Raw genomic sequence first — 13499 nt, 5'->3', positions numbered from 1 at the left:
AAAAGGTTGAAGGATGGCATACTAGAATAATCGGATCTAACTTCAGTTTCACATTATTAGGTCCTGATTGTACTCCTCTCTTAGTATCACTATCCTTTCATTAAAAAAATAGATAGATAGATAGATAGATAGATAGATAGATAGATAGATAGATAGATAGATAAAACAAGGTTTCTATTAGAACAAGTGTGGGGAAGTTAGACCTCCATATTAGCTCCCAGCTGGGGCTACCCTGAGATAGATAGATAGATAGATAGATAGATAGATAGATAGATAGATAGATAGATAAAACAAGGTTTCTATTAGAACAAGTGTGGGAAAGTTAGACCTCCATATTAGCTCCCAGCTGGGGCTACCCTGAGAAATCAGCAAGAGCCCCAGTGGGGACAAGCAGGGATGGAAGCAATAGTCCAAGGCAGAGGGGAGGGCCAGGAGAGGAACCACAGTCAAGAAGGAAACAGAAACTGTCAGGAGGTCAGTTTCCTTTGTCGGTCTCAAACTGTGGTCTCCTAACAAGACGAGCCACATTAACATCACTTATTAGAAATATAAAATCTCAGGTCCCAGCCCAGGCCTGCTGGCTCAGGAACTCTGGGGGTAGGGCCTGGCCATCTGATTTATAGTACTCCCTCAAGTTGAGACTCTCTGGGCTGGAGGCAGATGACCAAAGGAGGTAGGGAGCTGATTTGGGGGGGATAGAAGGAAAGTGGAAGTTCAGTTGACAAACATTTTTCACTCTCTGGTTTTTAATCATCATTTTAATAGATCTCAGTAATATGAATATTTTTCATTTTTTCCCAGGAAGAGAAACAACTTTGCAGTCAAATGCACTGAGCATAAAGTGAAGGGAAGCCTGCAATAAGTTGGCTAATTAAGGCCCAGAAGTCATCAAGGTAGGCAAGTCAAGGACGGTCAACCTCAAGCTTGTCTTGGCTGGTTCTGCTATCTTCACTGATCTGCTAAGCCACACAATCAGCCATCCCTTTATTTTGTGCTAGGTAGTCATGGTAGAAATGGTCATAAGATATTTCTAATCTATACCTGAAAGATTAAGTTATTTACTCAAGTCCCTACATAGGGAAACTAAGTTACTTGTTTTGGATCACACTATCGCTGAAGGTCAAGATCCAAACTCCAATGTTCTGACTATAAACGTTCAAATGATCAAGTTCAACCTTTTTCTTTTCAAATTGCTTCTTATGAACTGTGGCATTTTGACTTAGAACTTTTGTTGTTGTTGTTCAGTTTATGAAGCACTCACAATTGTTTGTGCAGAAAACATACATCTCTCAAATAAGAAGAAAACTTAGGTTGAATGTAAATTTCCTGGTAACAGCCCACTTTGGTTTGTGCCTTCTTCTTCTCCTAAGGCCACTGCTGAGTGTGTGAACTTGCCAACCTTAGATTCAGACCTAGGTTCCCCACAGTCCTTTTCTGAGTTGATTTGCCAGAGACCTATTAAAATAGAATAATAGTTATCATAGTTATGGAAGAATCACTATATAACAACAACTCTCCAGAAACTTGGTGGTGGTTGTTACTGGTTACATTATGAAGCTAGAGTCCAGTGAAAATTACACTGAGAATGGTTTTCCTGACCCAAACTACAGCCAAGTCTCTAGAAAAACTTATTTGCTGCTGTGACTTATGTTCTGGATATAATAATTGTGCTTTCACATTACTGCTAGATCACTTCTAAAATGAGCTTGCATTAAATATTCTGACTACACCTGGTAAGGAGGTAACCAACATTAACCTAGAAGACTGGTGAGTTCTCTCCACCCCCAGAATTTCAATAATCAAAAACATTATTTTAAAAAAATAATGCATTACATTTTCAATAACTTCCTCACTGACTTTCTTAAAAGCCAGTGCTGGTCTTGATGACATGTCAAGTTTCAGGTCCTGTGAGATTTTGACCATGTGGTTATTGAGAAATTCATAGCATCTTTCGGCTGGTGGGATTTTTTAACCAGAACCCTTTGTAGATTTCTGCAGAGATCTGTCACAAGCCAACACTCTCTGTCTCAACCCCCCAGATTACAGGTTGGCTTGAGATTTTAAAGAGAAGGCATTGCTGCAAATAAAGGAACCGCTCTTGAGATATGTACAACCTAGCCTTTTTTTCAACCCTATATTTTGTGAAGCTCTTTAATTGCTTTTTTTGAACAGGTGAGGGAGTGAGACACTGAGTGTCCTATTATATTATTGAGTGTAGATGTAAGAAAAGGGTTTTAAAAAAATTCTTTTTGTTCTTTGTAATACTAAATTAGCCAAATAATTCACACTTAGTGGCAGGTGGGATCTTTCTTAAAGATATTTCTGAAGGATCGCCAAGCTTTCCCTGCACAGGTGTGCATTTTATCCAAACTATGCAGTGATACTCAGCAGAGCCACTGTGTTCTAAAACAGTCCTTTCTTGGTACAAGCTGTAGATAAACTAATCAAACCTGTTACGTTTTGGATCTGGAATGTTCCCTCAAAATTCAACTTGGGTCCCTATTCAGCAATGTCCCAAGGTGGGGATTTGGGGAAATGATAATATTGTGATCTTATTATTTTTACATGATTGCCTTTCTTTTCTAATTTTAATTTTCTAACCTAATCAGTGGATTAACCCATTTCTTGAATTCACAATTTAAATGGACTACTGGGAGGAGATGGAAACTATAGGCAGGAGGGTCATGGTTGGAGGAAGTAGGTCACTGGGGATGTACCCTTGCAGACTGTATCCTGTCCCTGGCCCCTTCTTCTTTCTGTCTGCTCCTTAGCTGCCTTGAGCTGAGCAGTTTTCTTCTACCATGATGTTCTGCCTCACCTTAGGCCCAGAGCAATGGAGCCAACTAATTGTGGACTAAAACCTCAAAAACTGTGAACCAAAATAAATCTTTCCTCCTCTAAGTTTTCCTTGTCAGATATGTTGATCACAATGATGAAAAGCTGACTAATACCAAACCATATTGTGAAAAAAGGCCTGAGCCATGGATTTAATAAGAGCTAATGTTTATTGAGCATTTACTTTTTGCCAAGCACTCACCTACATGTTTTACATGTATTCATTTGGACTTCATAACTACTTGACAGCATAGGTACTCTCAGTATCCAATTCTCATTATCCTTAATTTACAAATGAGGAAAGTGAGGCCCAGGAAAGTTAAATAAATTACCCAAGGTCATCTGCTGGTGAGTAGTTAATGATAAACCCAACGCATGACTTGGAAAGTTCTCCTCCTCCCTCACTCTTCTATCTCACTGTGTCTCATTTACCCTGATCCTGAGCATTTTATACTGTGGGGTTGGTTAGATTGGGGTGCTGGTTGCCCTCAAGCTCCTTTGTTTCACTGAGCTGTCTTTTGGATAGCCACATCTCTGCCTCTGGCTGGAGTCACACAAAAAGCCTGAACATCTGATACTCATTGGTCATACCTCATCCCATTGGGGTCTAATTTCACTCTGCTTAGTGATGCATGCAAAAGCATTATCTCCTGCTCTAACTGGTAGCCCCAAGGGTACTCTCGGACCATGGCCAAACTTGGGGTAACTGAGGCACTCTAACAAAGTAGAGGCAACTTAATTCTTCAGCTGCTTACATTAAAGTTGAGACAAAGGATGGACATTTTTTTTTGGGGGGGGGGACTCGTGTTTCAACCCGATGGCTCCTCTGCCACACTGTCCTTCCTTAAGTTTTCTCTCCCAGAGGATCTCCTCATGGTAAGGCATTGCCCACCCCATACCCAAGCCAAAGCAGACTAACAGAGCACCATCAGAACACCAAACATCATTAGTATTAGAGGTAGGTGGCCACTACTCCTTCCTCTTTCCCGTTATCTGACATGATCAGAAGTCCAGGTACAGGATACCTGACCTACATGTCCAGCCTTAGGGACTCTGCACTAGTAATTATCATTAGCTTTCAAAATCTGCAGAATTTAAAAAAAAAAAAAACTTGCCTGTAAATAGCAAATATTTTGTCCTTCTCCCCACCCCACCAAATGCTGTGTCAAGAGCAACTGGAGGCAACAATTGTTCTGTTCAACATTTGTCCAGTTGAGACCATCTCAGGGTCTCCTTTATCTCTGCCAGAGTCCAGATCCATGGGGGAGGGAGGGTTCAGTATGTAACAATCCTGGAGCTAGTTTATACTTGTCATATATGACTTGGATAATAATAAACAAGGTTATTATCCAAAAAATATTTGGAAAGTGTTTGACATAATATCCATGAGCTTTGGAGTTTGTTTACAGAAAGCTTTAATTGTAAGCATTAACACAAAGCTAGGCTCCTGTTATGTCTGAACGGTGGCAAAAGCAATTTCCCTCTCATTCCACAATCAACGCAGATTTGTGGTGCCTGCCCCCAGTCAGTAGAGGTGGGAACCACAGATGAAGACTCCTGTCCTCATGAGACTTCACAATGGCATGTTCTGGGAGATTCTTGGACATCAACTATTTATTTTCAAAAAATTCAGTGGGAATTATTTTAAGTTAAGAAATACCCATGACAGCTGGTTCGGGGGCAAATTTTCTAAACACGCTGTAACAAAATTGGCAATTTTAGCTAAATCACACCCTGTTCTTCAGACACTTGACTCAAATTTTTCTTTACTACAGTCAATCTGTATCCGGAATGTAGAAGCTTATAGGAATGAGCCAGGCCTGCCCAATCTTAAAAGACAGATTTCCGTGCTAGATTGCATTCTCTACAAGAACAATCTAAATATTTGTATTCAAAGAGAACAGAAAGAACAACCTTTAATAACAGCCAACCTGAATATTTTAGTGAAAGTGTTCTAGGCTTTCTAATTGAGTGAACTAATTGAACTAATAATGTATTTCTGAAATGCCAGAACTCCTAATAAGCAGCAGGAGAAAAGAAGAAAATAGACAATCTCTTAGGAGTAAGCTAGATTATTTTCCCAAGACTTAATTAAGAACTGGACACTGTCTCAGATTCTGAGGGACTTAATATATTGGGTATTTTATGCCTCATCCTTCATGATTGAACATATACCTATTCCATGTTCATTATATGCCAGGCATTGTTCTAAACACTTTATTGACGTTAACTTTTCATTTAAAACCTTATTTAGAAAACTTTCTGAATTTTATAAAATTTATGCAATTCTGAGGCTATTTCTGTAGGTGCCTTATGTAAGGTGTACCTTTGTGAATATTTCCCTGTACATAACTAAATTAGTGCTCTTAAAAGTCTCTGTACATTCTGCATCCATTAAATAAAAACACTAATTTTTTATTGATCACTAGTCTTCTTTGGCTTAAAATAAAATACATAAGGTCTTCAAATGTTCATCCTTATATTATAATACTCTCCTACTCTGACTCACAGTTACTCAAAGTTCTCAGTTTCTGTTATATGTGCTCATGACAGCAATACATGATTGAAAGAAAAGACATTTGCCTTAGAGTTTTAAGAGTAATAAGAGTAAAATTAATCTGCTTTTCTATGCTGTTTCACAGAAGTTATAATAAAATTGGGAAGCACAGTAATGACAAAGAATGCCTTTTTAGAGTTACAAAGTCCCAAATCAAATCTTCAAGTCTTAGCTCCACCTTGTACTAGCTGTGTGGTCTTGAGTAAATTACTTAATCTGTTAGACCTTAACTTCCTCATCAGGAAAACAAAAAATACACTGTGAACCTGGTCTTCAAAGTTACTGCCAGGATTAATTAAAATAATATTTATGTTATAGATTGAATATGGTTCATCCCCACTAAAACTCATGTTGAGGCTTAGTCCCCATTGTAACTGTGTTGAGAGGTTGTGGGCCTTTAGGGTCATGATGAATCTGCCCTTATAAATAAGTTAATACTTTTCTCATGGAAATTGCTTTGCCACTGCAGGTGTTCAGCCCCCCTTCTCTCTCTTTCACACATAACCTACTTGTCCTTCTGCTTTTTTCCACCATGTTATGTTGCAACCTAGGGCCCTTACCAGAAGCCAAATAGATGCCAGCACCCTGCACTTGGACCTCCAGAACTGTGAGCCAAATTAAAAATAAGCAATTACCCTCTCATTCCATAGTCAACCCAGATTTACCTCTTTTCTTTATAAGTTATTCAGTCTTGGGCATCCAGTGCCAGCATTTAACAAGTTCTCAATAAGTGGTTGCTAGTTTTATTACCAATGCACAACAGTGCCAATTACATGGCAGGCAGTGCTGGAGATCTGATGTATGCTAGCTCATTTAATCCTTTACAATCGTGGGAAGCAAGGAAAAGTCCTTCACATTCTTATAGATTAGGAAAGGGTCAGAGAGGCTAAATAACTTGTTCAATGTCATATAAGCAAACACGTGGCAAAGGAGGTATTTGCAGCCAGGTTTACCTGATTCTGAAGTTCATTTCCACATTGAAGCTCATTCTTTCCAAATTTCTTTACTATTTCATGCAAAATGTGGATTACCATTTCAAGTTTGTATTACTTTAGGGATAGCTACACGAATCCATTTGTTTTGCCTTGCATCACCATGAATAACAAATACATCTTCCACCACATTTACCTCCTCTATCATTCAATTCAAGATAAATATATTTTGCCTAAAGCTTTTCTTGGCTTTTGGAAGAAACTCAAGGTCTGTACTTAAGATCTATAAACAGAAGACAGATCAAATCACAGAGTCAAGAGTTGTGTGCTTCTTTGATTCCCAGTGCTGGGTGTGGATCTATCTTGATCTAAATTTGGATGTTAGTCATTATAACCCATCTTCATACATTCCTTTTTTCATACAACAAATATTTATTGAATTCTGGGTGCATTACTCATGGATCCTACCTTTTTGGAGCTTTCAATAAGAAAGAAAATATATAAAGAGGCCAAGAAATGTTAAGTGCTAGAAGAAAAGTAGTGGGAACATACTAGGGAGTCTCAAAGATAGCTCTCACTGGAGAGAGAAGAATCAAAGGAGGACTAAGGGGAAAACTGGCCTCTTCTATTAATTGCTCCATCCAAGTGCAAACCATTTATTAATTTGCTTCAGAGAAATACAGAAAGGGGCAAATAGATGGGGGTATAAATGAAAGGAGACTGGCCGAAATTTGAGGGATGGAAGTGCCTCAAGCTTTGCTTACACTGATATGTGTCTACAGGATCCATTTACATGTCTTAGAATATGTTTGAAATTTTACATTATAAAAAGTTAAAATATTGAACAAGACAATTTACTTATAGAGTAAACTGCATGCAAAAGGCTTTGGAGTGCATGATATAATGGTGTGGGCCTTGAAGATTAATGAGGCAGAAAGGATATTAGTGACTACCAAAAATGTGAACTGAATTCTCCTTCCTGTCTCCCCCTCCACAGACATAAATCTATCCAACAGGAATTGTTTAATGTAAAACTTCTGGTTAGAAAAGGTAACACTAGGGGGCTGGGGTTGTGGCTCAGTAGTAAAGCAATCGCCTTGCACGTGTGAGACCTGGGTTCGATCCTCAGCACCACATAAAAATAAATAAGTGAAATAAAGGTATTGTGTCCAACTACAACTAAAACAATAAATATTAAAAAAAAGAATTGGTAACACTAGGGTAATAACAACCCAGGGATTCCCCTAGTAGTATGGCCTACCACCAGGGAAGGACTGAGCATATATCCTGATAAAAAACAATCTATTTAAGTTTCAAGGAAATTCAAACTCAGTATAATCAATAAAGTTCGGAGGCTCTGGGGTAACTGCACACTTCACTCACAGAGACGTAACACGCAGGCCCAGGGAAAGACATTGTACCAGTATTTGTGGGTAAGACAAAAGCCTTCAAAGCTGTATTGACCCAAGAGTTCTCAATGGCTCTGTATTGCACATGTGCTCAGTATGTTGCATAGGTATGGTATGTAGTGATTCTTGCTAATTAAACGCAATGTAGTCTTGATATAGACATTCATATCATTTAATACAGATGCTATCAGGCATTATAAGGAAAAGAGAGAAAAACGGGGAGAATAGAGCTCAGGCCCCTGGCAGCATTCCAAAAAACTAGGCAGATTCTTGAAATATTGCACTGGCGGAGGTGGTGCATATACTTTGCACTCTTCTGAGGGTGAGAAAGTATATCTCTTAGAAATTCTTGAATGTTTTACTAGAATCGGGAGGAAGTGGCAACCCAACTCTAAACCCAAATAAAAGCTACAGCAGGCAAAATTAGAGAGTGTCACATGCTACTTTAATTCTGTGCTGCCATACTTTAGTGGCTTCTCATTTGAGAGTGCATAATTATTTTCAAATTATCATATATCATTTCACAGTTAAATTTGATTATGAACTAGAACATCTAGGGAAATTGGAATTCTACATGCAAACTAGATTCCAATTCCTATTTATTATCCTTTTGGATAGTATTGTTTCCTGAGCCCTCAGATCAACTATTTGCCAGATAACCATGGTAGGGCACTGGGAAATCTTTAACTGGAAGAGATCAGTGCTGTTTTATATGGTGTGTTTGCAAGAGACATCATTTGTTTATATTTGAAACCTAGCTTGTATTCAGTAGGGATATACTTTTCCAAGAACATCTCAAAATATTTCTTTAAGGAAATGTAATTCACTTGACCTCTTACCTCTTAATTACACTCAAATGCATGTGTGTGCATGCATGCTTTCTATACCTTATTTCAATAACAGAGAAAGATGCTCCTAAGGGGGCCTCTGCCTTAATATACTATGAGTCAAAATGACTTGGAAACTCCCTGGATATATTATGATCAACAGTTCTACTTCTAGTTTTGACAGCCTTAGTGCTGCTCTTACGCCACCAGGCTCCTGTTATTCTTCTTCTTCCTTCCAAAGAGAAACAGTGATTTTGTTTATATATGCACTCAGTATGATAATTATCTACATTTGTTTCTACCAATTCTGTTTGATCTCTGTAGTGACAACTGATAAAATCCATCTCTTTCATAAAGCCAAGTGTCTTTCAGATCCTAGGTCACAGGTCATTTCCTTGGGGAAAAACCAAAAGACTTTAAAGAGGTTATAAAGCCTGTTTTCTTCACAGAAATCAGCCACTGAGGTTAATCTCACAGTCCTCAATTCTAATTCCCACCAGCTGTGTGATTATTTGATTGGTATCTATGTATTCCATAAGACTGTAAGTTCCATGAATGTAGGGCCTTGGTCAATGTTGCTCTGAAACAAAGTAATCAGTAAATATTTGTAAAAATAATAAATGGGATACATAGGTGCTCATGTATGTGTGAAGAGATAACTGAATTAAAGAAATTTCTCAAAGAAGCTTTATCAATAACACTCTAGAACTGCACTGTTTAATACAGTAGCCATTAGACATGTGTGGCTATATAGAACAACCTTAAATTAATTAATTAAAACTAATAAAACTAAAAATCCAGCTCCTTGGTTGTACTATCACATTTAAAATGCTCAATAGTCACCCACAGCAAGTGACTAGCATACTTGACAGTGCAGATTAGAGAGCCTTGCCATTACTGTAGAAAATTCTATTAGATAGCACAGCTCCAGTGATTTTGAAATTCTAGCATAAGGGTAGTATTATTTTTCCAGGATTCATCAGATCATTATTACTACTGCCATTGTTAATATAAACTATGTGACTTAAATCCCTTTCTTATAAAACTATTCTTCACTAAATGCTTGAGCTTAATCTAAATATTTTATCTCTTTTTCTCCCAAAGTGTATATAAGTGAATCATTTGGTTACTTTGGTTTGCAGGGGTCCAAGGCCTTATAGTTCTATATACTTTCCTGAGCACTCAAAAGAATCCTTGAAATGAGGGAAATACACTCTTTTAAAAGTGCATTTATTACACAGACCAGGCCTCTATGCAGTGTTTTGAATAAAACTGGGAAAAACATAATGTGTTGTAGAAGTCATCATGAGTGTACAAGGAATTGGAATCTGTATTCACTTACTTAATTATGTTAAATGCATGATTGCACACATTTTGAAGTTGTAATTATGCATTAGACTGGTCTAGTCTTCCAAATGAATAATATCAAATATGTTTAGTGAGATCCTTTTATTTCAACAGTTAAGGATTTTTTTTTTAAAGTCTAAGACTCAAGTTACAGTTATTTTATTCTATAAATTATGAACATTTTGATTTTGAGAGTGGAGATTAGACAGTTTCCAGAGGTTAGAAGAACACAATTAAAATGAATTTAAAGTAATAATTTGATATAAATAACAAACAAGCCAAAGCCTCCTCAGTGATATAATTGTTAGAAAAAGGAGAAGAGAATAGAGAAGATGATATAAGGAGTGGGGCAGAACGCCCAGATTCAAGTGAACAAAACAGGAAACAGCACACCAGGAGAAATTTCCAACTGCAAAACGCTACTAGAATCCTCTTAGAGGGAGAAAAGTTCCATGTCTCCTTTTAACAAGCTAGACTCTATAATCCTACTTATCTCCATATCTCTTAGAAAAAGACAGATTCTGTTCAGTAAATTTATGATTACCTCTCCTGAACCCATAATTTAAATTATATGTCACAAGTTTTTGTCAATCTTTTATCATAAAATACCAAATCCAACTTCTGAATAAGTCATTTTTGCCACATTTTCCTGGTTTCAGTGAGTTAATCAAAGCAATGAATACCAGCACTGCTTTTGACAGGTAACCTCCTCAATGCCAAAAATGCTTGTCAACATCACCAAGCACTATCATCTATCATATTCTAGTAACTTCAAGTTTTCATACCATATATATTCCAAACTATAGGAAATCAAATAATTCCCTAATAATAGCGCATTTAAAAATGTCAAGCCCTACAAATTGAGAAGTACACAATTAACCCTTTTTAAAGTGCATTTGCAAGGGTTGCACCTGTGTCTACTTAGAAACAAATCTTAGACTGTTTCACTCTTTCAGTGCCTAGTCAACCTTTAGGTATCAGAATTTTTCATTTACAAAATGCATGTCACATTTGACAAAGATGAACTCATATGGTTTCTCCATATGGCTTTTTGGGCACTTCAGGTCTTGCTTCTTCAAGGGTAAACCTATGGATTGTCAGAATACGACACAGCAAATTTATCCATAAAGAATTTTGAGATATGATCTAGGAAAGGCAGAGTCAGATGAGTAGAAAATAGGAAAACTGGAAGGTTCATGCCCCTTGTCTCTGCTAATTTCTGCATGGAAATTCATAATATTCATATGTTTAGGATCAGTGAAGCCCTTTTAAATCTGTCCGGATAGATTTCTTTGCAGGAATTTGAAGTTTATCTGTCTTCTAGGTTGAGGCAAGAAGCAATGAATGAAGGCTCAGAGAGAGAGAATAAGAAATGATGAGTGGAAACTGTGATAAGCCCCACTTGACAACACTTGAATTTTTTATAAAAGTGTGTTAAAGACTACACAAGTCCATCTTGGAGTCACAAATTTGGAACTTTTTCTTTAGGAGATAGCTTAAACTTAGGGTAGGGGCAAAAGACTAGAATAACTTAAGGAACTTTTTTGTTCCAGTAAAATTCACATGGCCATGTTAAAAGAGGCCAGGGAGTTCCTGTGGAACAGTATTTTCATGTTTTAGGTTGTAAAAATCACATAAAATTATGAGCTAACTTTACCCTTTCTTCAACTTTTCTCCATCTCCCTCCCCAAATACCTCAGCTTTCTCTTGACTTTACATTAAGTCTACTCTGTCTAACACACTCTACACCAACTTCTTTCTGACCACTGGTATCATCCCAAACCATGCAGGACATTTATAATTTGCCCATATTTTTGTGCAACAATAATAACAAAAAGGAATTCTGAGATAGATCCTTTGTTAGCCTTGATGGTGCAATATTTCAGAAGATGATTTTACTTCAGGTGGTATTCCTTCTCTTAAGGGAAACCATATTTAAAATGTTTGCACTTATACTACTCTAGTGAAAACAGGTACTGTGTTTACATTCTTTGTTATTTGGTACAAGTGAATAATCCCTCTACTTTAATTTCTTCATATATTAATGTGAATTATTTTGCTACCTAGTTCAAAGTTGCAAAAAACATCCTAAGGCTGAGGGAGTAGCTCAGTGGTAGAATACCTGCCTAGTATATGTAAGGCCCTGGGTTCAACACCCAGTACCACAAGTAAAATAAAATAGCATCCTATGTATTGATGGTTTTTTTAAAATATAGTGTGTGTTACATGGAAAATACTTTTTACAATTTCCATATAATTTACTAATTGTCTTGAATATTATTGATATAATAATGACATTGAGAGATATGGTAATGGTGCTTAGGCAGAAGAGCATGAGAGAAAAAGGATTGAAACTGAGAAAATGACTATTGACATTTACTGTGTGCTTGCTATGTGTCAGACACTGTGATAAGTGCTTTTTTGCATTTATTAAATCTCATTTACTTTACACAACATTCCTGTGATTTATGAACTTCTAATAGTGGCATTTGGAAAATGACTCATCTGGTGATTTTTACTTTCTCAACCTAGTTGAACTAGACCTGGGTTCTCCAGAATTCTCTTCCCTGTGTGATCCTGGGTTTGATTTGACCAGAAATGAAATCTGTATGAGATTTGGAAGGCAGAAGTAAAGCAGCAGCCATCACTCTACGAAGATCATCCTGGTTATATACAGTAATGAACAGTCCCAGGTGCCAGCAGGTTCTAGCTATCCATTCTCCTCTACTCCACATCCTTCTATTTTCTATTCAGTGGCCCCATTGATCAAACACAGCATCACCTATACTTGAACATGAACTTCCTGAGGCAAAGGAACCCCATAGATTCTCTACTAGTTCCCTATTTGGAGTCCCCTTTCAGTAGCTGAACATGCCTACCTTCTCAGATGGACTGATGGGTGGCCCTTCTGGTCTTCCAATGCCCTCTTCAGACCCTCACTTCCCCAGTGTATCCGACAGTGGAGGCTTTGTTTTCCCAGTTGAATCTTGATTGACAAAGGTAGTGGCATCATGGTGAGATTAAGTAGCTTACCCAAAATCACTCACTTAATAAACTGCAAACAGAATTAGAAGCCTTAATCTGCTTCCAGAGCCCACAATCTTCTTAATAACCACTATGCATCATTGCCTTGAGAGACAGAGAAGGAAGGTGTCAAGAGAAAAGAAAGGAAAAGAGATCAAGGTTGAAGACTAAATAAAATGAGAGGAAGCAGGAGATTTAAAAAAAAAAAAGGCAAGGAGGAAAGCAGGAAACAGGCATAGAAAAACTAGAGAATAAGCAATGAAGAGAGAAGAGGAATCAAAGCTAAAGGGGGACAGAATAGCAACATTCCCAGTCTCTTGCTCTGCCAATGCTTCCTTTTTAGCACAAAGGGGGAATTTTAAGCATGTTTAATATATGCCAGAGGACTGCAGAGATCTAGTGCTCAGTTATAGAGGAAGCAAAAGCCCTTTGAGTTTTATTATTCTGTTAGAAACTGCATCTAAATTTTCATAAAGGTTAGTTGTTGTCGATAGAGGACCTAATAATTCTCTAATTAGTCACTCCATTTTTTAGCGATTACTAATCTGTTTTTTACAACCTTGCATAA

General features: G+C 37.4%; 1 pseudogene; it reads left to right on the top strand.

Moving 5' to 3' along the window:
* Positions 1-3522: 3522 nt before the first annotated feature.
* The window catches only part of LOC113181598 (bax inhibitor 1 pseudogene), a 31511-nt pseudogene continuing 21534 nt past the window's right edge, over positions 3523-13499 (top strand).

The sequence above is a fragment of the Urocitellus parryii genome, chromosome 12, assembly GCF_045843805.1.
Source record: "Urocitellus parryii isolate mUroPar1 chromosome 12, mUroPar1.hap1, whole genome shotgun sequence".
In the NCBI taxonomy this organism is placed as follows: domain Eukaryota; kingdom Metazoa; phylum Chordata; class Mammalia; order Rodentia; family Sciuridae; genus Urocitellus; species Urocitellus parryii.
Note: the sequence above shows the minus strand (reverse complement) of the source record. Positions and strands in the feature narration are given on the sequence as shown.